Source organism: Canis lupus, chromosome 4 (assembly GCF_048164855.1).
Source record: "Canis lupus baileyi chromosome 4, mCanLup2.hap1, whole genome shotgun sequence".
NCBI lineage: Eukaryota > Metazoa > Chordata > Mammalia > Carnivora > Canidae > Canis > Canis lupus.
In genome coordinates, this window is record NC_132841.1 from 75,440,660 (window position 1) to 75,466,552 (window position 25,893).

Below are 25,893 nucleotides of genomic sequence, written 5' to 3' on the forward strand. Positions count from 1 at the left end.
TCCAGGAATGTATGTCATGCAAATCCTGCCACTCAACTCAGGTAAGAATGACCAGAACTCGCAAGGCAGACTGAAGGTGCATGTTTCACTGATAGCAAAAGATGTTTTTTGGTTGTTGTGTGTGGTTTTGTTTTGTTGTTGTTGTTGTTTTGCCAAATATTCGTTAGTCTTGGGCAGTATATTGCTAAGTCAACACAAGCTCTACTTTGTATGTGGTGTGTTCTCTTTTCAGGAAAAATTTTTTGCATCTGTAAAGGATTTGAATTGATCACTAAACAGTATTTCTCCTAAGGGAGCATACATATCTCAGAGTCCTATCCTGGGTAATTGACACCATCCTGTTCATAGTGACATAATACATTTCCCTTCTGTTACATAGCTTTGTGCTCTCAGGAACCATGAGGTCGCTGATTAGTGTTGGTTAAGGTTCATCCTGCCTATGTTTTTTTTAATTATTATTTAATGAGAAGATAGGCAGACAAAAGATACTCTGTTCTGACTTCCAGAAGTCCATATTTAGCCAAAGGATTTGATCCAAATATGGTTGGATACTGATATATCTGAAAAACAGACCAATCACATGAGCACAAGTGATTTCAGATTTGTTAATGACTACCTGTTAAGAGTTTTGTGGCATCTTCTCTCTTACAGACACTATAATAAAAAGGATATTTGACAGAATCTAAAAATGCACCTATAAAGTAAAACTAAAGGGATATGTAAATTGTTATTGCTTGGATAATGGGTTCATTCCAGGTTTCTCAGAACTCATACTAACACTGTCCACAGTTAACTTCCCTTTTGGCCCCTTTTTCCTATTTTGCAAAACAAGCCATTTTCCTTTAAAATGAAAAGTTATGTCTAAAAAAGATGTTGCTACAGCCAGTGTCAGAGAAATTACCACCTGTACTCTCTTCTAAGATTTTTATGGTTTCAGATCTCACATTTAGGTCCTTAATCCATTTTGAATTTATTTTTATGTAAGGTCTAAGAAAGTGGTCCAGTTTCATTCTGTTGCATATAGCTGTCCAGTTTTCCTAGCACTATTTGTTGAAGAGACTGTCATTTTCCCATTGCATATTCTTGCCTCCTTTGTCCAAGATTAATTGACCATATAATTCTGGCTTTACTTCTGGGCTTTCTATTTTGTTCCATTGATCTATGTGTTTATTTTCAGCTAAATTAAAACTCAAGAAAAAACAAGTGTTGACAAGGATGTGGAGAAAAAGGAACCCTTGTGCACTGTTGGTGGGAATGCAAACTGGTACAGCCACTGTGGAAGACAATATGGAGGTTCCTCAAAAAATTAAAAAATAGAACTACCCTATCATCCTGTAATCATACTACTGGGTATTTACCCAAAGAATACAAAAACACTAATTCAAAAGGATATATAAACCCCTGTGTTTATTGAAGCATTATTTACTGTAGCCAAACTGTGGAAGCAGCCCAAGCGTCCATGGATTGATGAATGGATAAAGATGTGGTATACCTATACACAATGGAATATTATTCAACTATAAAAAGGAATGAAATCTTGCCATTTGCAACAATATGAATGGACCTAGAGAATATAATGCTAAGCCAAATGAACCAATGAGAGAAAGACAAATGCCATATGATTTCACTCATATGTGGAATTTAAGAAACAAAACAAATGAGCAAAGGGGAAAAAAGAGACAAACCAAGGAACATACTCTTAACTATAGAGAACAAACAGATGGTTACCAGAGGGGAGGTGAGTTGAGTGGTTGGGTGAAACAGGTGAAGGGGATTAGGAACACACTTGATGAGCATGGAGTATGGAACTGTTGGATCACTATATTGTACACCTAAAACCAATACAGTACAGTATATTACACCAGAATTTAAATTAAATTAGATTCTCTGTCCATACAAAAGTATGAATTTCTATTCCATTAATAATACCAAATTATTAATGTCTCAACAGAGATAAAGTGTTTAGAGCATTTAAAAATGACATAGGATCCTGGGGTGCCTGGGTGGCTTAGTTGGTTAAACATCTGCCTTTGACTCAGGTCATGATCTCAGAGTCCTAGGATCAAGTTCCACATGGAGCTCCCTGCTTAGCAGAGTCTACTTCTCCCTCTTCCACTTCCCCCTACTTATGCACTCTCTCTAAAATAAATAAAAAAAATATTTTTTAAATGACATAGGATCATATTTTTACATCATAATTCAGATGTATTGTCATGCCTTCTATTTTGTCCATAAAATTTTTATAGGATCCAGTGTATCAACATGTTGGAATCACCTGAGGAGTTCAAAAAGCTACTGATGCCTGGGCTGCCTCCTAGACCAATTAAGCCAGAACTTCTAGGAGGTGGGACACAGGCAACTCTAGGTATCAAAGGCCTCCCTGGGTGATTCAAAGGCTGCAGTTGTAAGCCACTGAGCTACAGTTCTCTTAATACCAAAGTGTAAATGGGGATCAGCCTACATGTTCTTTCCTTTACCAGAAATTTGCAATAAAAACTAAATTTCCAAATAAAAAAATTCATTTTAATTTAAAAGATCAGTTAACTATAAAAAATAAAATAAAGTGAAAAGTTATGGAAGGAATGTTTACAGGCCTTCAATAATTTACATTCCCTGCAACCCTAATAGAAGTCTTGATGGCTTATGGCAGGAAAGCAGGGTAACTTTAAGCTCACCTAGGCTCTTCTAACCTCTATTTTTTTTTATTTATTTATTTATGATAGTCACAGAGAGAGAGAGAGAGGCAGAGACACAGGCAGAGGGAAAAGCAGGCTCCATGCACTGGGAGCCCGACGTGGGATTCGATCCCGTGTCTCCAGGATCGCGCCCCGGGCCAAAGGCAGGCGCCAAACCGCTGCGCCACCCAGGGATCCCTCTTCTAACCTCTAAATCGTAGTCAGGATTTGTTGGGTTTATGAGGTTTTAGACAAGTAAACAATGTGCAGTTTAACTCTTTTCTGCTCTCAACCTTCCCAAAACCTTGCTCTTTTTGAGGTTCTGCTTTGGTTAAATGGTTAAGTCATGTGGGTGAACTCCCACTTTGCATTGGAACACCAGAATGCTGATTTTTCAGACTCTATCCTCTTTCAATGCTCTGAGAAAGCATGTACTGATTTGCCAGACCAGGGCTTTTCAAATTTTTACAAGTTGCAGTTCTCTTTGCATAGACATAATCTTCCAAGGGCACCCAGTAGGCAAAGCAGGTAAACATCTGTTGAAATGCAGATAGAGAGCTCAGAGCTCCACTTGACCTAGCTTCACTTTTCCCCATCACCTCACAGTTGCCCATAAACCAGACTCTTGGAACTCTCAGGGTGGGCAGAACTCAGCTTGAAAACTATTATCCTACTCAAAAGTATTTCCTTCCTTCCTCTGGACTCCTATTTCATTCACTGTTCCCCTTATTGATTGATTGATTGATTGATTGATTGATTGATTGATTGATTCATTCATTCATTCATGCATGCATGCATGCATACATTCATTCATTCATTTAGCAAATATTTATTGAGTATTAGCTGTGAATATCTGGCACTTAATTATGTATGGCCTGATATAATGCTTATCTAACTATATTGGAATTCTCAGTCTAAATGTCTACTTCCTCGTAGACTGTGGGTTCTTCCTTGGGTGCTCTGATCCTACACAGAAGTTGGAACATAATATATGCTTGATTTTCCCATAAATCCACAGGTCTCTGCTCAAATGGCACATGATTAAAGAGGTCTTTGCTGACCATCCAACCTAAAATCATACCTATTTCACCCTGTCTCCCTCTATATCCCAAAGCTACTTTTTCCTCATAGCACTTGTAACCACGTGATAAATTATATGTTATATATAATGTGTATATATAGATATATACACACATAAAGGGGGCCTATATTCTGGAGGGATGTGTGTATATATATATATATAATTCTAGAATAGTGCTAGGCATTTAAATTGATACTCATTAAACATTTGTTGAAGTGGTAGATGAATAATAGAGCAAATATGGGTATATACTGTTAGCATTAAAAAGATATTCATATTAAAATATATGTGTGACTCACTGAAATGGCACCTTGTTGTTGTTCTTGTTCTTGAACCTGGCTATATTATTTAATTATTTAGCCTGCTTCAAATTTGCCCAGTCTACCTCCATACTTCCCAATGATGGTAATGTGTCTGAAGAACCATAATTTCAGTGCTGGAGGAACTTACTGGTTCTATATTTTTATTTTTCCTATAAATTGAAATTCATCTGTATCCTGGTTTCTTTCTCTCTCTCTCTCTCTCTCTTTTTTTTTGCAAATGTATTTTTTATTTTCTTTTTTTTTCAATTTTATTAAATTTTTCCTTTTAATTCCAGCATAGCTAACATAAGATGTTATATTAGTTCTGAGTGTACAATACAGTGATTCAACAATTCTACACATTACTCAGTGCTCATCATGATAAGTGTACTCTTAATTCCCCTCACCTATGTCACCCTTCCCTCCACCCACCTGCCCCTGTAACCATCTTTTTGTTCTCTATAATTAAGTCTGTTCCTTGATTTGTTTCTGACTCTCTGTTTTCTTATTTGTTTCATAAATTCTAAATATGAGTAAATTCATATGGTATTTGTCTTTGACTAACTTATTTCACTTAGCATTATACTCTCTAGCTCTATCCATGTTGTTGCAATTGGCAAGATTTCATTCTTTTTTGTAATTGGATAATTCCATTATATATACACCTCATTTCTTTATCCATTCATCAATACATGGACACTTGGGCTGCTTCCATAATTTGGCTGCTATAAGTAATGCTGCAAAAAACAAGGGGTGCATATATCCTTTTAATTTAGTGTTTTGTATTCTTTGGGTAAATATCCAGTAGTAGGAATTACTGGATCATATGGTAACTCTATTTTTAATTTTTTGAGGAACTTTCATTTTGTCTACCCCAGTGGCTGCACCAGTTTACATTCCCACCAACAGTACACAAGGGTTCCTTTTTTTCCACATCCTCACCAACACTTGTTTTTTATTTTGATTTCTCCACATCCTCACAAACATGTATTTCCTTTATTTTTGCCATTATAAGAGATGTAAGGTGATATCTCATGGTTTTGATTTTCATTTCCCTGATGAGGAGTGATGAGCATCTTTTCATGCATCTGCTGGCCATCTGGATGTCTTTTTTGGAGAAATGTCTATTCATATCTTCTGGCCATTTTTCAGTTGGATCATTTGGCTTTTTGTGTGTTGAGTTATATAAGTTCTTTATTTATTTAGGATACTAACCCTTTATCAGTTATGTCATTTGTAAATTTCTCTCTTTCAGTAGGTTCCCTTTTAGTTTTTTTTTTTTTAATGTTTCCTTTGCTGTACAGAATCTTTTTATTTTAATGTATTCTCACTAGTTTATTTTTGCTTTTGTTTCCCTTGCCTCAGGAGACATATCTAGAAAATGATGCTACAGTTGATGTCAGAGATATTACTGCCTGTGCTTTCTTCTAGGATTTTTATGGTGTCCGGTCTCACATTTAGGTCTGCGATCCATTTTGAGCTTACTATTGTGTATAATGTGAGGAAGTGGTCCAGTTTCATTCTTTTACATGTAGCTATACAGTTTTCCCAACACCATTTGCTGAAGAGATGTTCTTTTTCTCATTATTCTTATCTACTTTGTCAAAGATTAATTGACAATGTAACTATGGGTTTGCTTTTGGGCTTTCTAATCTGTTCCATTGATCTGTGTATCTGTTTTTATGCCAGTACAGTGCTGTTTTGATTACTACAGCTTTGTAGTAGATCTTGAAATCTGGAATTGTAATGCATCCAGTTTTGTTCTTTTTCAAGATTGCTTTGTGTATTTAAGGTTTTTTTGTGGTTCCATTCAAATTTTAGGGTTATTTGTTCTATTTCTTTGAAAAATGCTATTGGTATTTTGATAGGGATTGCATTAAATCTGTAGATTGCTTGGGAGGTATGGACATTTTAATATTTATTCTTACAATACATGAGCATGGAATAACTTTCCATTTGTGTCATCTTCAATTTCTTTCAGTGTTTTATGTTATTCAGCCAAGCTTAAGTTCATCCCTAGGTATTTTATTATTTTTGGTGCAATTGTAAATGGGATTATTTTCTTAATTTCTCTTTGTGCTGCTTCATTATTACTGTATAGAAATGCAATGGATTTCTGTATATTGATTGTGTGTCCTGCAACCTTACTAAATTCATTTATTAGTTCTAGCAGTTTCTTGGCAGAGTCTTTAGTGATAGTTTTACTTCTTCTTACCAATTTGGATGTCTTTTATTTCTTTTTCTTTTCTGATTGCTATAGCTGGGACTTCTAATAATATGGTGAATAATAGTAGTGAGAGTGGACGTCCTTGTCTTGTTCTTGATCTTAGAGGAAAAGCTCTTTTTCACCATTGAGTGTGATATTAGTTATTCATTTTTCACATATGGTCTTTATTATTTTGAAGTATGTTTCCTCTAAACCTACCTTGTTGAGAGTTTTTATCATGAATGGATGTAGTACTTTGTCAAATGTTTTTCTGCATGTATTGAGTGATCATATGATTTTTTCTTTCCTCTTCTATCTTGAGGTATCATGTTGATTAATTTGTAAATATTGAAGCACTCTTGCATCCCAGGAATAAGTCCCCACTTAATTGTGGTGAATTATTTTTTAATGTATTGTTGGATTCAGTTTGCTAATATTTTGTTTAGGATTTTTGCATCTCTGTCCATTAGGGATATTGGCCTATTCTCTTTTTTGTGGTATCTTTATCTGGTTTTAATATCAGGATAAAATTGGCCTCACAGAATAAATTTGGAAGCTTTTCTTTCTCTTCTATTTTTGGAATAGTTTGAGATAATAGGTATTAACTCTTCTTTAAATATTTAGTAGATTTTGCCTGTGAAGCCATCTGGCCTTGGACTTTTGATTGTTTGGAGATTTTTTTATTCAATTTCATTGCTGGTAATGGGTCTGTTCAAATTTTCTATTTCTTCCTGATTCAGTTTTGGGAGGTTATACATTTCTAGGAGTTTATGGATTTCTTCCACCTGTCCAATTTGTCGGCATATAATTTTTCCATAGCATTCTCTTATAATTCTTTGTATTTCTGGGTGTTAGTTATTATTTCTCCTCTTTTCACTTTTAAGTTTGTTTACTCGAGTCTTCTTTTTTTATGAGTCTGGCTAAAATTTATGTTTTGTTGATCTTTAAAGGAAACAACTCTTGATTTCTTTGATCTATTCTATTGCTTTTAAGTTTTTATTCATTTTTTTCTGCTCTAATGTTTATTAGTTCTCTCTTTCCATGTGTTTTGGGTTTTGGTTCTTTTAAACTCCTTTAGGTGTAAGGTTAGGCTGTTTATTTGAGATTTTTCTTGCTTCTTGAGGTAGGCTTGTATTGCTATAAACTTCTCTTAGAACAGATTTTGCTGCATCCCAAAGATTTTAGACCACCGTGTTTTCTATTTTATTTGTTTCCATGTGTTTTTATTTCCTCTTTGATTTTAGTTGACCCATTCATTGTTTAGTAGCGTGTTATTTAACCTTATGTATTTGTGGTCTTTCCCAATTTTTTCTTGTAGTTGATTTCTAGTTTCATAGTGTTGTAGTTGGAAAAGATGCATACTATGACCTCAGTCTTTCTGAACTTGTTGAGACTTCTTTGTGGCCTAACATGTGATCTATCCTGGAAAATGTTCCCTGTGCATTTGAAAAGAATGTGTATTCTGCTGTTTTAAGATGGAATATTCTAAATATATTGGTTAGGTCCATCTAGTCCAATGAACCATTCAAGGCCTTGTTGATTCTCTTTTTTGGATGATCTGTCCATTGATGTAAGTAGGGTGTTAAAGTCCCCTGCTATTACTGTATTACTCTTGAATACAAGAGTATTTATGTTTGCTAATTTGGGTACTCCCATGTTGGGTACATAAATATTTATAATTGGTATATCTTCTTGTTGGATTGCCCCCTTTATTATTATACAGTGTCCTTCTCCGTATCTTGTTACAGTCTTAGTTTTCTTTTTTAAGATTTTATTTATTTATTCATGAGAGACACAGAGTAGAGAGAGGCAGAGATATAGGCAGAGAGAGAAGCAGGCTCCATGCAGGGAGCCCGGTGTGGGACTTGATCCTGGAACTCCAGGATCACCACCTGAGCCAAAGGCAGATACTCAACTTCTGAGCCACCCAGGCATCCCTACAGTCTTACTTTTAAAGTCTATCTTTTTCAGTATAAGTATTGCTACTCTGGCTTTCATTTGATGTCCATTCGCATGAAAAATGCTTCTCTAACCCTCACTTTCAATCTGCATGTGTCTTTAGGTCTAAAATGAGTCTCTTGCAGGCGACCTATATATGAGTCTTGTTTTTTTATCTACTCTGTCATCCTGTGTCTTTTGAGTGGAGTGTTTAGTCCATTTATATTTAAAGTAATTTTTTAGTGTTTTTAGGACATGACCTTGCCTCCCAGTTCCTTGGGAATTTGTTTTGTTTTGTTTAAGTAGTCTCTACACCCAAAGTGGGGCTTAAACTCATGACTCCAAGATCTAGAGTTGGATGATCTATTGACTGGGCCAACCAGGCACTACAGAATAATTAATGATGTGTATTTACTGCCATTTTGTTATTTGTTTTATGGTTGTTTTTGTAGTTTTTCTCCATTCCTTTCTTCCATTGCCAGCTTTGCGTGGTGGCAGTATTGTAGCCAATGAGGTTTATCCAAGGCACAATTATTGCTAATTAAAAACTTTCTTCCATTGCTCTCTTTCATGGTTTGCTGACTTTCTTTAGTGATATATTTGGATTCCTTTCTCTTTATTTTTTGCATATCTTTTACTCATTTTTGATTTGTGGTTACCATTTGGTTTGTATATAATATCTTTTATATATAGCAGTCTTGTATTAAGCTGATGGTTGCTTAAGTTAGAACCCATTGTTTACTCCTCTCCTCCCCCCATTTTAGGTATATGGTGTCTTACTTCACACCCATTTGTTTTGTGAGTCCCTTGACTGATTTTTACAGATATATTTATTTTTACTGCTTTTGTGCTTCCTACTTTCCCTACTATTGCATAGTTTTTCTTTCTACTCAGAGAGTTCCCTTTCACATTTCTTAGAGAATTTAATGGTTTTGAATTCCCTTAATTTTTATTTAGGAAACTCTTTACCTCTCCTTTATTTTACTTTATTTTTTTTAAGATTTATTTCTTTATTCATGAGAGGCACAGAGACAAAGAGACAGAGACATAGGAGGAGGGAGAAGCAGGCTCCTCACAGGGAGCCTGAGGTGGGACTCCATCCTAGATCCTAGGATCAGGCCCTGAGCCAAAGGCAGACACTCAACTGCTGAGCCACCCAGGAATCCTTTTACCTCTCCTTCTATTCTGAATAATAATAGTCTTGCTGGTTAGAATATTCTTGGATGCAGATTTTTTTTTCCTTTGAGCACTTGAATACATCATGACACTCCCTTCTGGCCTGCAGTTTCTGCTGAAAAATCATCTGATGGCCTTAAGTGGTTCCCTTGTATGTAACTGTTTTCTCTATCTCTCTCTCTTTCTCTCTCTGTCTCTCTCTCTGCTTTTAAAATTATCTCTTTATTACTACTTTTTGCCATCTTTTTATTTTATTTTTTTCACTTTCATTTTATTTTTATTTTTTTAATAATAAATTTGTTTTTTATTGGTGTTCAATTTGCCAACATACAGAATAACACCCAGTGCTCATCCCGTCAAGTGCCCCCCTCAGTGTCCGTCACCCATTCACCCCCACCCCCCACCCTCCTCCCCTTCCACCACCCCTAATTCGTTTCCCAGAGTTAGGAGTCTTTATGTTCTGTCTCCCTTTCTGACATTTCCTACCCATTTCTTCTCCCTTCCCTTCTATTCCCTTTCACTATTATTTATATTCCCCAAATGAATGAGAACATATAATGTTTGTCCTTACTTTTTGCCATCTTAATTACTATTTCTTGGTGTGGACCTCCTTGGGTTTATTTTGTTGGGGGAATCTCTGCCTCCTGGATCTGGATTTCTATTTCCTTCCCTAAATTTAAGAAGTTTGCAGTTATTATTTCTTCAAATAAATTTTCTGCTCCTGGGGCACCTGGGTGGCTCAGTCAGTTAAGTGTCTGCCTTCAGTTCAGTTCATGATCTCAAGGTCCTAAGATTTGGGCCCCACGCTCTGTTCCCTACTTGGGGAGGGGCCTGCTTCTCCCTCTCCCTCTGCCTACTGCTCCCCCTGCTTGTGTACTCTCTCTCACTCTGTCAAGTAAATTTTTAAAAAAATATTTTAAAAAATTCTGTTCTCTTTTCTTTCTTTTTTTTTTTAAGATTTTATTTATTTATTCATGATAGACACAGAGAGAGAGGCAGAGACACAGGCAGAGGGAGAAGTTTTTTTTAAATCTCATTGCTAAGGGTCTAACTGATGTCTTCCATTCTTTTCTCAAGTCCAGTGAGAATTTTTATGACCATTACTTTAAATTCTCTATCAGGCATACTACTTATCACCATTTCACTTAGGTCTCTTGCTGTGGTATTGTCCTGTTCTTTCATTTGTGACATATTTTTCTGTCTTTTCAGTTTGTCTAACTCTTTGTTTTTGTTTCTCTATGTTAGGAAGGACAGCTATATCTCCTGCACTTGAAAATAATGCGCTTCCCCAGAAGAGATCCTATAGTACCCTGCTGTGCAGTCCCCTGTTCACTAGAACCTGGCACTTTGGGGGTATCTCCTATTTGTGATGCCTACACCCTGCTGTTGTATCTGGCTGCCTTTTCCTTCAGTCCAGCCATCTGCAGTGGCTCTCTTTGCCTGCTGTGGGCAGTGTTTGATCCTTACAGTGTTGGTGAGCCAGACTGAGGACACCTTGGACTTGAATGGAGTCAGACCAGGAATTTGCCAGAGATGTAGTAGCACCAAACTGCAGGGCACTTTCACTGTATTGTCCCCTGAAAAGCTTTCAGTGGTAGGCAGGGCCTGCAGTCAGACCAGTTGTCCACCTCCAGCCCACTGCTGGGGCCTCCATCGGACTTGTGTTTGTGTTTATCTTTCCCACTCTCCAGATGCTGGCCACTATAGGGGTTGCTTGCACACTGCCAGGCCTGTGACACTGCCTTGTATGGGTTCTGGCCAAGACAGTTCTGAAGAGGGCAGATCCACCCAAGCACAAAAGTGAGGCAGGTGCAACAATGCTAGCAAGCTTTGCCTGTCTCCTTTCCTCTATGGGAGGGCCCTGCAGCACCTGGACTGAGGCAGGCTGTCTGGAGAGGTAGATTGGCAAAAGCACAACATGGGGGTGTGGGGCAGCAATGCTCACTAGTTAGATAGCAAGTCCTGGAGGTGTCAGTATGTTTATCCTGGGCAGCAGGGCAGGGAAATGGCACCTGCCAGTTCCTTTGCTCCCAGAGGAGTTCCCCAGGGATTTCTGTCCTTTTGGGACATGCTCTGATATTAGTAAATAACTCTTCCTCCCATATGCCCCAGGCACTTTTCAGACTGTTGCTTCTATGGCTGTATCTCCACAGGCTGTTGTGTTCTCTCTTTAGGGACAGAAACTCTGTTTCCTCTAGCCTACCAGCTTTCCCAGAGCTGAGCCGCTGATTTCTTTACAATTCCAGGTTTTAAATCCCACTAGTTGTAAGAACTCATGAAATTCAACCCCTCTGGTTTTCAAAGCCAACTGTTACAGGAATTCATCTTCCCTGTGTGGGATCCCCAGTGTGGGCATTTGTTGCTCTCCCTCTCTGTTTCCATCGTGTCCCTCCCTCCTGTAGACAGTCCCTCAAGTTCATTTAGTTTCCAACCACTTCTCTGCCCTCCTTTCCTCTTTGTGGCCTCTTTATATTCAGTTGTGGAGTTTATTCTGCCAATCTTCATGTTGTTTTCTGGGTTGTAAACACTGATGAAAGTGTCATCTAGTTGTATCCGTGGGACAAGGTGAGCTTAGGGTCTTCCTACTCTGCCATCTTCCCCAGAAGTCCTCTGGGAATGGCACCTTCTTGAGAGCAAATCTATGGCTTATGTTTCTTTTAATCCTGTACTTTTCTCTATTTCCTTCTGTGCCCATAACAGTATTTTGTGTGTGGCAGATGGGCCATACATTTAGTTGACTGATTAAGGAAAGGAAGGAAGAGAAAATGGTGCTATATTAATTTGCTAGGGTTGCCATAACAAAGCACAGACTGAGTGGCTTGAATAGCTGAAATTTATTTTCTCACTATTCTAGTGGCTAGAAGTCCAAGATCAAGGTACCTTTTCTTCTAGGCCTCTCTCCTTGGCTTATAGATGTCTTTTTTACTGTATCTTCGCATTCTCTTTCCTATATAACTATGTTCAAATTCCCTTTTCTTAGAAGGACAACAGTTGTATTATGTTAGGGCCCACCCTATTAACCCCATTTTAACTTAATCATTTCTTGAATCCCACTTTGAAGTACTGGGGTTTAAGGCTTCAATACATGAATTTTTAGAGGATACAGTTCAGCTTATCTCAGATGCTCTGCAGTAGAGTGCCTATAAGCTCCCTGTAACCCACCTTTGTGGCACACAGCTAATCATGTTCTGCCTTTGTTCATCCTCTTTGTTCAAGAGGATCATGTGGATGCTCACACCCTTTTCTTCCCTAACATCTTGTCTGTTGCCTATAATATAAAGCCAATGATCTTTAACCCAATATTCAAAACTTCCAATCTAAACTTACTTCCTCCTCTCCACTACATAAACTCTCTCTTGCAGCCAAATTCAGGCTAGGAGCTCTCCTAGTAAATTAAGTTCATTCCCACTCTTGTGCCTTTGTTAAGAAAATCTTTGCACCTGAAATGCTCTCTTTCCCTCCTCATCTACTTAAATTCTGCTCCTTCCACAGCCATCTAGAACCTTCCTCTTCATGAAGCCTTCCAGGCCACCATGAGCCCTTCCTCTTTCTGTGCCCTCATAGCACTTGACTACTCAGTGCAGTCCATGGACCAGCATCTTCTAGGAGCTGTTTAGAAATGCAAAAGCTCAAGCTGCACTCAGACTACCAATGAGAAGCTGTGTTTTATCAAGAAAACCAAGGGAACTGTATGCACATTTACGTTTGAGAGATCCTGCTGTCTGCCAGCTGGCTGATCCCCCTTTGACTCTTCCACTCTGCTTTAGTAGCTTTGCTTGCTTTATTGCATTGAATTGTTTGATTTTCAAATGGATTACACCTTATGTAAATATTTTTATAGTTCTACAGCTCTTTCAAAGCAAATTTAGAGTCAATTAACAAATATAGAGATGCCTGAGTGGCTCAGTGGCTTAGCCCAGGGTGTGATCCTGGAGTTCCAGATGGAGTCCCACATCGGGCTCCCTACATAGAGCCTGCTTCTCCCTCTGCCTGTGTCTCTGCTTCTCTCTATATATGTCTCTCATAAATAAATAGATAAATAAATAAATAAATAAATAAATAAATAAATAAATAAATAAAATCTTTTTTAAAAAAATTAACAAATATAATTTGAACATCTATGTACTGGGAAATAAACCTTAGAACTTAAAATCTGGCACAAACTTTCTCCTGCTAGAAAACACAGAAGAGGACTCATCACATAGCATTCAAAGCTATCACCTCAATACAGGAGGCAGAGAGCCACTTTCACCCTCTAGACCATTAGCAGAGATACCTGGACCAGACTAAGGAAAATTCAGTCAAACCTAAGAGTTTGGAGGTATGAATGCATAAGGGCCCAGTCCCTAGCAAAGCTTTGACAAGTAGCACATTGAGCAGCTGTGTTCTGTGGCCTCTGTCTTCCAGATCCATCTTCTCTGAAGTCATGGGAGTTGTGCCTTTCAGAGAAAAGAACACAGACTGACAAAGGAAGACTAATATCCTTTAATGCCTGAGATGAAGCATGAGAAGCTTGGTCATTTGAAAAATACCAAAGACATTCTTGAGGTAATTTAAGCATGAGGAAAAATGATAATGAAACAGTATGGCTTAGGTAGCAATGTTCATGATTAACTTCCCTTTATGTGTGTGTGCTTGTGTTTATGCGTTCATGTGTGTATCCATTTTTGTACCTTTGGATGTGGAAATAATTTCAAACATTTAGAAAAGCTGTAAGAATGTCACCTACTGTTAATATATTGCTCCCATTTATCAATTATAGACTTCTCTCTCTCACTTCCTTATTCTTTCTCCCTCTCTGTCTGTATTTATATATATTCACACACATATATAAAATTAATTTTTGAACCATTTGAGAGTCCTACATCAAGCCACTTTACCTCTATATATTTCAGGGTGTATTTTTAAGAGTATGAACATTCTCTTATAAAACCACAGTTACTGTAACATTAAGCTTCCTAATTTCTCTTGGCTTTGTTTCACCATTAAGATGACCACTTCCTACTTGATTAATATTTTTGGTGTTGCTCTCACATTTTGATTGATAAGCAATTTTCAGTGTAATTTACAGTTGTGAAAACACTTCACTATTACACCAGGTTTTTCCTACAAGCTCTTGGCTCTGCTGTGTTCACCTTCTCCCCTTTATCAGACCACCTCTAATAATTGGACTACAATAATATAGAACGTAAGGCGGTCACTAAAAATTTTTTACTTCATTTGCCCAGTTAGTGTTTGATCTGAAATCCATCCCATTATCATTAGAGAAAAATTGGATAATATATCTGAGGAAAAACTCAAGCCATTTTTATTATGGGCTGTATCAGGCTTTTGGCTATGGTTTTCGATTATTGTCTCTTAAGAAACAGAGATAAAAGACAGAACAAAGAATGGCAGGAGTTACACTCTGAAATGTGCAGGGAACTGGATTGATTTCATAAATTAAAAGGCAAAAACTCATCTTTTCAAATTATTAAAATAGCACTTCTCATTCTATGTATTATTTTTAAAAATGTAGTTCAGCTGAGCCATAATATGCCCTTCCAAAAGATAAAATGTCTTAATATTCAGAAAGACCATATTGTGCATTTGACCTGTATAGCAGCTCTTTATAAAGATTGGTCTGAAGGGAACTACATGGAGTCCCTTAAGTCCTACTTTCATATTGTATGCCCCACTGGCATCAGTAAACATAAGTGATTTTTACTCTTTTTAATGTGTGTGTATATATCCCTGTGATTCACAAAACAGGTTCTACAAAACAAGTTTTATAAATATATCAAAACTATATTCTGATTGTATTCTCATGCATCTATGGTGACCTAGAACCAGTGAATAATTTGTTCAAACACCCAATTAGCATGTAATGCCTAAATTTACATAAAAGTTAATGGAGTCTCAAATACTCCATTAACTCTCGTTGAATATTTACCACCATTCCCCATTAGGCTGCCTATAAAATGATTTCTACTAAATTAAATTAGGCTTATAAAGCTATAATTAAGTTATTAATGTGTTTTCTCAAGACTTAATCTTTGAACTTGTTTTATCTTATATCTCTGCTTGCTTCCTTGGTGATTATATCTCGTCTCATAACTAAATATAATCTGTATCTCCTGTCTCACTAGTCCCTCCTCTCTCTCTTGAATTCCTGAGCCATATATACAACTGTCCATTGACTCTTCCTGTCTAGTAGGTATCTCCCAAACCTCCAACGCTTGCAGTCTTCCCATCTCAATAAATGAAAACCTTTTTCTCCAGTACCATAGACTAAAATCCTTTGTGCCACCATGGACCCCATTATTTTTCTCACATTCTTCACCAGATCCATCAGAAAATCCTGCCATCTTCACCTTCAAAATATATTCCAAATTTGACCACTTCTTACCACATCACTGATAACACTCTGGACAAGCCACTATCATCTCTCACCTGGATTACTGCAAAAATTACCTTACTTACCTCACTAGTCTTTTCTGGTACCACCACCCTCAATCTTTTCTCCAGAAAGAAGCCAAAGCAATCTCTTCAATACCCAAATCAGGGCTTCCTGTTCAGACCATGATAAAGCAGCTGGTATTGAACCTATCCAACTATAAAACTGGATAAAATATATATATATAATAAGATATTGGACCGAAATCAACACAATGCTACAAACTTTAAGAGGAGGGACTTACATGAGGTGATTTCTACCTTTTCTTTGACACTTTTCAAAGAGTAGCAGTTTGGTGGGCTGAAGAAACCAAAGTGAGAGTTCAGGAATGCTAAAGTGGCTGGGATTTAAGAGAGGGCCTTGTCAGGGTACCAGAAATAAAGGAATCACAGAGAAGGAACCCCCAAGAGATGCATGGAAATTCTGGGACTTTAACTGAATGTTGAGCTACATGTGAGGGACTTTAACTGAGTGTTGAACTACATGTGTGCAAGGAAAGATTCCACGGGGCCTATTGGAGAACAGCTTCTAGGATGCTGAAAGTTGGAGAAAAATTTCCAAAGCCACAGTGTTTGGGAGAAGGTAGATATCTTGTTTAGCTAGAGAAGACAGGTTTTGATGAATACTCTATGTTGACATCACAAAAAGATTATGAGCTATAAGAAATACATTTTAAATTTTCTAGATTAATCACTAAAAGAACAATATCACAAAATATGGACAACTTGATTCTAAAAATTATAAGGACATGCAAAGAACCAAGAATAAGACAACTTTAAAGAAAGATAAAGTTGGAAAATTTACATTATCATATTTTAAGATTTCTTTCAAATCTACAAAAATTAAGAGAATATGGTACTAGTGAAAGCTTAGATAAATAGAGCAATGTTAGACTCTAGAAATAAACTCGTATATATTACCACATGATATACAGCAAAGGCACCATTATAATCTAGTGTGGGAGGAATAATATGTTTAATAAATAGTATTAGAACATTAAGGTATCAAAAAAAAAGAACATTAAGGTATCAAAACGGGGACAATATGTATATTCCCAGCCTCAAATCATATATAGAAATTCATTCAAGATAGACCATCAATTTAACTATAACAGATAAACCAAGTTTCTAGAAGAAAACATAGGCTTTTGCTTCTGTATGAGGCAAAGATTTCCTTAGTGGGACACATAAAGCAGTAACTATTTTTTAAAATGATAAATTGGATTTCATTAAAATAAAGAACTTCTGTTCATTAAAATGAATCATCAGGGAGGTAAACAGCAGGCTCCAAACTAGAAAACTATATTTCAACACATGTAGCTAAAAAATATTTTGGATATAAAATATATCAAGAGCTATAAATCAGTAAGAAAAAAACATTAAAACGGACAGAACTTGAACAGCTACTTCATTTCTAGATGGTCAAAAAGTATGTGCTTTTGAGCATCTAAAAGTGCTCAATATTGGGGCACCTGGTTGGCTCAGTGGTTGAGCATCTGCCTTTGGCTCAGGTCATGATCCCAGGGTCCTGGGATCTAGTCCTGCATCAGGCTCCCCGTAGAGACCCTGCTTCTCCCTCTGGCTATGTCTCTGCCTCTCTCTGTGTCTCTCATGAATAAATTTTTTAAAATCTTTAAAAAATGCTCAATATTATTACCTATCAGGAAAATGCAAGCTAAGACCACTTTGTGGTACCATTACACACCTACCAGAATGTCTTTTAAAAAGATTGACAGTATCAAGCATTGGCAAGGATGTCTAGTAACTGGAACTCTCTCTCATATATTGTCGATAGAATGTATCTCATAGAATGTATTTGTTCAACCACTTAGCAAAAAATTTTGGCCATATGTATTAAAGCCAAACATATGCCCACCCTATGACTCAGCATGTCTGTTCATACCCAAGATAAACTAGTGCATGTATTCACCAAAAAATATATATATAAATGTTCATAACATCTTTATTCCTAATAGCCAAAGCCCCAAAGCAACCCAAATGCCCATCAGTAGGAGAATGGATAAATGATAGTATATTCATCCATACAATGGAATAGTACACCACAATGAAAAAGAGAAAACCACTGATATGTGCAATAACATGAATGAATCTCAAAATATAAAGTTGAGCACAAAAATCCTGATAAAAAATATATTGCATAGTTCCCCTTAAATGTGGTTCAAAGGACAAACAAAACTAATCAGTGGTATTAGAAGACAGAAGATTGATTACCTCATTGAGGAAGTGGAACATGGACTGAAAGTAGCAAGGAATCTTTTCAGTTCATGGCAATCTTCCATATCTTAATCCAGGTGTTGGCTGCATGGGTGGATACATATGTAAAATTTTACTGAGCTACCCACTTAAGGTTTGTGCATTTGTGTTTAAGTCTACCAATGTGTAAGTTACATCTCAATTTTTTTACTACTTTAGAGGGAGAAAAAAAGTCCAATCATGTCACTTCTCTGTTTAAACCTTCCGATGGCTGGCTTCCCATCTCACCCTTCAGAAAATCCCAAATCCTTTCTGTTTAACATAGCCTGCCTACACAATCTACCTCCCCACCAGTTCCCATAATGCTCCATCCTGCTATTTCTGAAATATATCAGGTGTTCTTCTGGTCTCAGGGTCATTGCTCTTCCCTCAAAGGCTCTTTGTATACTCATTGCTATTAACATAGCATGATTTTATGGAGTATTTATTATTGGTCTCCTACACCTGACTGTAAGCTCAATGAGGGCAGACATTTTTGTCAGTTTTATCCATCATCATATCCTTAGCATCTAGGAGAGTCTGACATATGATAGGTGCTCAATAAATATTTTGCAATGAATGAATGAATAAACCATCATCATAACATTTTCACTAAATATTGGACACCTTTTGTGCACGCTTCATATTCTCTCACCCAGTCTCTTATTCCAACCATCCTATAGCATCCAATTCCATACAGACTTTGTCCAGATTGTCCTATCTTTAATGTGATAGTGACTCATCTTGGACCATGTGAGGCATCTTTCACTTCTTGCATTCAGGCTTTCTCTAATGCCAAAGTGTAGGAGTCTACTTCCTACATGAGAACAACCCAAAAGAGTGGGACAGCTAATTCCATTGAAAAGATCCTTGATCACTGGGGAGAAAAGCTAATGGATAAATTCATCCTCCTTTAATCTTCTAAGGCAAAGGTAAGCATTTTTTTTTTTTTGGTAAGGGGCCAGATAGAAAATAATTTAGGTTTACAAGCCATACAGTCTCTTTCACAACTACTTGACTCTGCCATCATAACCTGAATACACCATAGGAAATAAATAAATGAATGATGTAGCTGTGTTCTAATAAAACTTTATTTACATAAATAGCTGCCCAGGCAGATTTTGCCCCAGAGGCCATCATTAGCCAACTCTTACTTAAGGCAACAGTATGAGAAACATTTCAAAAGGCTCATCATAAGTTCCCAACAGGATCAAGTACCTATACTGCTTTTCCTACAATGGTTTTCAAATCAATAATGCATCCCTGTTTTGGCTTTTCCTACTTCCCTGTTTCACTTTCCATCTTTCTTCAGAACCACTTCCCAAATAAATTACCTACATGCAAGCCTTAGTTTCATGTTGTTTTCAGAGGAACCCAGGCTATACCATGGTTCTTAAAAAGCATGATTGTATTGGTTTTTTTTAAGATTTTATTTATTTATTCATGAGATACACACAGAGGGAGGCAGAGACATAGGCAGAAGGAGAAGCAGGCTCCACACAGGGAGCCCGATGAGGGACCTGATCCCAGGACCCCAGGATCACACCCTGGGCCAAAAGCAGATGCTAAACCACTGAGCCACCCAGGCATCTCACATGACTACCTTCTTACCATAGGTCAAATACCGTTTGGTTCCTGATAGTAAGTACAAACAGTCCTTAATCTCATAATAGGCTATTTTACTGGAAAATATACCATAAGTAAAAATTATATGAACCAAACTGATTTTTCTAAGAAACAGTGTAACTAGTTCTTTGGGTTCAAGGACCAGATGCCATTTTTCCTGAAAGCATTTTTAAGCAAACGTTATAGCCGTGGCCAAAATAGTAAACAAAATATAAAACATTTAATATAACAACTTAGATTATCAAACTGTACAAAATTCTCTTATTTTTGTGATTCCTCCCTCAATTTTATTTAACGTATTAGAAGAATACCTAATGTGATGAAACTCTGACAGATATTCATGAGGAAATGTCAAACCATTTTTAATGGCAGTTGAAATTTGATCCAGGAATGTTAGGATTCCTGCTTTTGTGCTTTTCTTTTTTTTTTTTCAAGTTTTTTATGTGGCAACACAGGCTTAAGAATCAGTTGTTCATGAGAGACTCCTAACTCTGGGAAACGAACAAGGGGTAGTGGAAGGGGAGGTGAGTGGGGGGATGGGGTGACTGGATGATGGACACTGATGGGGGCACTTAATGGGATGAACACTGGCTGTTATACTATATGTTGGCAAATTGAACTCCAAAAATATATATACAAAAAAAGAATTAGTTGTTAAACGTTTGTTCCAGTGTTTTAAATTTTTTCCTCAAAATTATCTGTCTACTTATCATAACCCTTGACAAGTGGTAATATGCTTATATCTGCCAGATAAAGAGCTGAAAATATGAAATTCACTAGCTCAGATCACTGTAATAAATAGAGAACTATGACATAAATTCCCAATGTGGCAGCCTGCTGTTGCAAGCTAATGTTAAAAACACTGGCACTTGAAATCTATACATTTGTTAACTGTAGGTAGCCATTCCACAAGATTTGATGTTGTCTACAAAGAGATTTTACAGAGTATTGATGGTATTACTTCTGGAAGAAGAGCCAAAAAGCAAGGTCTTCTGGTAGAGAATAACTGCATAGGTTCATTTCCACTTACATGGGGAATTGAGTCCTTTCCTCAAGTTAAGATGCCAGGTTCAATTTCTGCCTCCTCTATTTCCTATTTCTACTTCACCTTGCTAAACCTCAGGGTTGTTTTGTTTTTTTTTTTTAATCTGAAAGGCAAGAATAAAAATAGCACCAATCTCAAAGAGTGTTGTGAGGATTAAATAATGATTTATGAACAGAATTCTACATAGTTCCTAGCACACAACAAATACTTATTAGTAAATCTTGACTGCCACCGCTGTCATCATCATCATCACCATTTCTTTCAAAAGAGTATTTAAACTTTATCTTTTGTGGACCATTTAACACCTTTTCTTTTCTTCCATAAGTTTTGCATCCCAAAATTAGAGCAATGTTCCTCAATCCCTTTTAACTCCATTTATATAAGCATAAAACTGCATGCAGTACACTCCACATTCTGATAGGCTACCATAAATCATTGGAAACCTTAAGTAATGCATTCTTTCTTTTTAATTTTTATTTGGCTTTGGTTTATGCAGCTGAAATTATGAAATTATGTTCCCGTTGCCCCATTCCATATTGTATTCCCCATAGCCCTTGCTTCTGGTTTCCTGTCCTCAAGGAGTCCAGTCAGGGTAACAAACAAACAAACCAGTAACCTCGACATAGCTTTTAGAATTTTTCTAGTGGATGTAGTAGAAGAATAAAGGAGAATGCAATCAGGTCAACTTGAAATGGAGAGCAGATGGATGCCCTTCTCTTCTGCCCTCTAAATGCCTTTAACTCCTTATTAAAACATTTTCACTGGTCCATCCTCCCACTTACTTGAAAATTTTCTTTAATTATCATCACTACCCCTGCCCACATCCTCCACCATTATGCCTCCCCATTAAAATTCCCATTAGCTCAAAATATGATGTCAATGATATCTTAAGAGTGAAGAATAGATCAAACTAGTTCACACTAAAAGGAATAAATGACTCCTGCCTCAGTGCACTAGCTCATTCTATTTTCAGCTCTTTATATTGAAATTCCTTCCCCCTTAGTTTGGAAATAAAAGTATAAAGAGAGAATATCAAGAAATGCCAGTGTCGTCCTCCTCCTAGGAGATCTACATGGAAATCTTGAACTAGTTATCCCTAAGGGCTACATTCCCAAAGGTGGAATTTCAGTGTGACTGGCTCATGTGTATGTGTGTTTAGAGTGGTGGGGGAAGTGGGGAGGTTTGCCTGGATGTGAACAATTGCCCCTTACATAGCTCTTTGGAAAGTATGAATTTTTTGCATATTAAGTGGTCTTAGAGTAGGCCCTATCTATGAAGAGAAAATTTCAAATGATACATGTATTGCTGAGGCATATAAATGGTTCTTTGCAAATGTATAAGTATCCTTTTTACAGTAGGTAGCTTATGTAAGAGAGAGACATAATTTAAAATGAAATGTAGGAGTATGGAGTGATTATTAAGTTTCAAGGTAGATTCTTATGCTGTTGGCATCTTTGAGAAATAAAGCTTAATCCAAGATGATTTGAGATGAATCAGAGGGTAAAGAACACTACACAAATACTTCTGCTGTCTAAAGCTAAATTGCTTTTGGGCATTCCTCCATCTGTAAAGAGGCAGGAGACAAGATTAATGTTTGTTTGACATTCTAGCCATTAGGTACAAAGTTTAGTCTTCAGTGAGGAAAGGGAATCACTTGTAGTTTCAAAAAAAATGGGAGACAAAAAGCCTTCAGCTAAGGAAGGAAAAGTTTAGACTAGATATTAGGAAAAAGAATGTTCTTATGAACAAGAGCCACAGAGTATTAGAGTAGGTTCCCAAAAGAGGTCAAAGGAGCTCCTGTGCAATAAAGAATGGTTTTATTAAGATGTTATTGGAATATAATAAATGGCTTGAAAAATGCCAGTGGAGGCATTCTGATTCTATAGCTGGACCACTCAGTTGCAAGCTATGTTCAAAGCCATAGGGAAAAACAATAAAGAAGAATAATACTCTACTAATGAAGACAGTAGAGACTCAAGAGTCTCCTTTATACTGATATCCGAAAGGCCTTTCAGAAATACACTCAGATAAGCATGTCACATCAGAGAGGGAAGACTCAAAGGTGAGCATGAAGCTCAGAACTTCAGAGACTCAAATCCCTAAAATCTGGGAGCAGAACAATATTTTATAAACACTTCATAGAAGGCAAGAAGTCAGGCATTCTTGTATATACATAATAGGTCAGCTTTTCCAGTGATAGGAAAATCTTCAAGAAAGACATCAAAAATTTACCATCCAAAAGTGATACACTGTGCTCCTGTTTCCAGATCCTGTAATCATATGTCTCATTAAAGTCAACAGAACTGCAGTCATTAAGAACTGCACTTCTAAAAACCCAAACATAAAATATGAAACTGGGATCTCCTCACCCCAAACCAAAAAACTTAGTTTAAGGGTTTGTGCTTAAAATTTGAGCATAAAAACTTCCTACACGTTGGTCAATTGGTTCTAAAATGAAATTTACATTGTCAGCCACTTGTACTGACAGCTCCAAACCAGAAAACTTAGCTTAAGGATTTGAGCTTAAAATTTGAGCACAAGAACTTCCTACACGTTGGTCAATTGGTTCTAAATTGAAATTTTCATTGTCAGCCAGTTGTATTGACACACCTACTAATTAGATATATTCTTTACTAAGTCAACTTATTATTTTTAATACAGCTTTATAGCTTTTCAGGGCCACAAAATGTGAGGATATATGATATCTGTCTGAAATATCTGTCACTTTGTTGGGCAAAGTGGGCAGAGATGATTTGGCCCATCTGACTGGCTAAGTTCATGATACTTCATCCCTTACCTCTATATTTCTACCCCATTCTCATTCAAAGAAAGTGAATATCCTTGAGAGGAAAAAAAAATCCTGGAATTTTAATAAATTCCAATGTTCCAGTTAGTATGGCTATATAAGAAATTATCCTAAAATTTAGTGGCTTAACATAATAATAATAATTTCTTCTCACAGTTTTTATAGATCAGAAATTCAGAATATGCTGTTAAGCTATTCCGGCTCAGGGTCTCTTGTGAGGTTGCAGTCATTTGAAGGCTTGACTAGGGCTAGTAGATACATTCAAGGTAGCTCACATAGTTTGCTGGCAAGTTGGTACTGGCCTTTGCCTGAGGCCTCAGTTCCTCTCCATGTGAACATCTTCATAGGGCTGCTTGAGTATCTTCATGGCATTGGAAGCTGGCTTTCATCACCATAACAGGTGATACAAGAGAGCAAAGCTGAAGCTGCCTGCAATGCCTTTTATGACCTAGCACAATTGCTGTGGGCCCCTAAGATGGACCTGAGATAATGAATAGGTGAAATAAATGTATAATAACTGAGTAAATCTTTCAAAACCATTACTTTCATATTGAGGACATCTTATATACCAGGTAATTTCCTAAAATATTGCTCATATTTAATTTTCACAACTACATAGAGCATTTTGGGGTTTTCCCATTTATCAGATGAGAAAAACTAAAGTTCAGAATCATGAAATTACCTACTTGCTGAGATGTAGTTCAGAGTTAGAACCTGAACCCAGATCCTAAGCCTCTTCCCTTCATATATGTTGCTTCTTAAAGCCTGGAAAGGAGAAGAAGGCACAGTTATCATCTAAAGAGTATCCTTAAATATCAAAGGCAACAAATGCAGTGTAAAGACTACTTCCCCAGTCATTTACCTTGTGAGTTCTTAGAGTAAATACTATTTAGTCCAGTCAAGTTTGATTGTCTACTCATATCAATAGTGTTAAAGATAACATTCCTAAATAATGTATTGGTTATATTTTTTGAATATATAAATATATATTTTTTTTAAATGTAAGCCATTGGGGCACCTGGGTGGCTCAGTCAGTTAAGTGCCTGCCTTTGGCTCAGGTCATGATCTCAGGGTTCTGAGATTGAGCCCCGCATTGGGCTCTCTGCTCAGCAGACAGTCTGCTTCTCCTTCTACCCCTTCCCCCTACCCCTTACTTGTGCTTGCACACTCCCCCTCTCTCTCCCTCCCTCTCTGACTCTCTCTCTCTCAAATAAATAAATAAATAAATAAATAAATAAATAAATAAATAATTAAATCCTTTTTAAAATGTAAGCTATTAAAATATACAATAGCATTCTCATCCAATGTGATCAGTTAGGATAGTTGGTTAATTAAAAATCAACTTAGTACAGATACTCATTTAACATTATATTTACTTACCTAAAACATTTATTTTAACTAAAGTATAATGAATGTTTATTTACAAATCTTTTCATGTATGTTGAAAGCCTTTTTTAAAGTAGGAGTTGTTACATACTAGTAATGAACAATCCAAAAAGGAAATTAACAGTAAAGCTGAAAAAATAAAAACAAAAAGGAAACTAAGAAAAAAAATCCAGTTACTATAACATCAAAAAAGAATAAAATATTTAGGAATAAATGTAACTAGGAAGATGCAAGATTTGCACACTGAAAACTATAAAGAAATTTAAAATTTACATAAATAGAAAAATACTTCATGTTCATGGACTGGAAGACTTATTGCTAAGATGGCAATACTCACCAAAGCAATTTGAAGATTAAACACAACCTCATAAAAATCCCAATGGCTTTTTTTTTCTCAGAAATGGGAAAGTTGATCCTAAAATTTATATGCAATTGTCAGGGACTCTCAGTAGCCAAAAACATCTTTAAAAACATTAACAAAGTTGGAAGACTCACACTTAAAAAAAAAAAGATTTTATTTATTTATTCATGAGAGACACACACACAGAGAGAGAGAGAGAGACAGGCAGAGACACAGGCAGAGGGAGAAGCAGGCTCCATGCGGGGAGCCTGATGTGGGACTCCAGGATCAGGCTCTCGGCCAAAGGTAGCGCTAAACTGCTGAGCTACCCAGGCTGCCTGGAAGACTCACACTTTCCAATTTCAAAACTAACTACAAAGCTACAGTAAACAGGGTAGTACTAGCATACAGCTAGCTAGATCCATAAAGCATTGGAATAGAATTTTGAGTCCAGAAAAAAACTTAAACCTCTATAGTCATTTGATTTTCAGTAAGAGTGCCAAGACTGCTCAATGGAGGGAAGAATATTCTCTTCAACAAATGGTGCTGAGGCAACTGGATATCTGCGTGCCAAAGGAATGAAGCTGAACCCATACCTCAAACCATATGCAAACATTGTTAAGG

At 36.8% G+C, this 25,893-nt stretch overlaps 1 long non-coding RNA gene and 1 other non-coding gene across 3 annotated transcripts in view; one reads left to right on the plus strand and one right to left on the minus strand.

Annotated features, from left to right (window-relative positions):
• LOC140632688 (uncharacterized) overlaps nt 1–25,350 on the minus strand; it is a 124,313-nt gene extending 98,963 nt beyond the window's left edge. The window contains exons 1-2 of one of the 2 annotated variants that reach the window (XR_012030335.1): nt 25,267–25,350; nt 24,230–24,308 (exon numbers count right to left, since the gene is read on the minus strand). This is a non-coding gene — a long non-coding RNA (uncharacterized lncRNA). Of the gene's footprint in view, nt 1–23,818; nt 24,035–24,229; nt 24,309–25,266 lie in introns of those variants that run through there. The other variant, XR_012030334.1, reaches the window with a different exon arrangement.
• On the plus strand, nt 8,683–8,817 carry LOC140632826 (U4 spliceosomal RNA). Its single transcript, XR_012030503.1, has one exon. It is a non-coding gene; the product is annotated as a U4 spliceosomal RNA (small nuclear RNA).
• Nucleotides 25,351–25,893: the final 543 nt, after the last annotated feature.